A 586-nucleotide genomic window follows, 5' to 3' on the forward strand; every position below is an offset into this window, starting at 1 on the left:
CCCCGCTCAACGCGCCAGGGAGCGGTCCTTTTTGGGGAAGCTGAAGCTCTGGTGCCGCAGGGGCTGAGCCTGCTCCAGTGGGATTGTGCAAGCTCAACCCCCTGTGTCTCTCAGCGAGGCGAACTTGGTCCAAATCTCCATGGTGCACTTTGCACTCTGATTGTGGTGACCTCATGCCGGCTCCCTCGGCAGCGTTTAAAGTCCAGGGGAGAGGGGTGCTTACCTACATCCTCCACACAACAGCTCGCTCCCACTCCTCCCTGCCTGCACCAGGGCTCCAGGGCCTGGATCTGGACTGCAGCATGCGGCTGCTTTTCGAGGCAGCGGTTCTGTGCCTGACCCTGAGCTTAGGGCAATCCACCGAGGAAACAACACAGGAGAACACCGTCCACCAAGCTCCCCGAGCAGAGTCATCCTATGCAGACTGGGGCATCGGGGCCATTCGGGACAGCTTCGAGACAGTTAATAGCTACTTTGACTCCTTCTTGGAACTGCTTGGGGGAAAAAACGGCGTTTGTCAGTACAGATGTCGATATGGTAAGTGAACCTCACTCCTGCCGGCCCCTCTCCGCTTGCCCTTTCCCCT

The 586-nt window shown here is 58.7% G+C and overlaps 1 pseudogene; it reads left to right on the forward strand.

Moving 5' to 3' along the window:
• Nucleotides 1–302: 302 nt before the first annotated feature.
• Nucleotides 303–545, forward strand: LOC104167344 (annotated as a pseudogene).
• The last annotated feature ends 41 nt before the right edge of the window (nucleotides 546–586 follow it).

The sequence above is a fragment of the Cariama cristata genome, unplaced genomic scaffold, assembly GCF_000690535.1.
Source record: "Cariama cristata isolate BGI_N322 unplaced genomic scaffold, ASM69053v1 scaffold19069, whole genome shotgun sequence".
Taxonomy (NCBI): domain Eukaryota; kingdom Metazoa; phylum Chordata; class Aves; order Cariamiformes; family Cariamidae; genus Cariama; species Cariama cristata.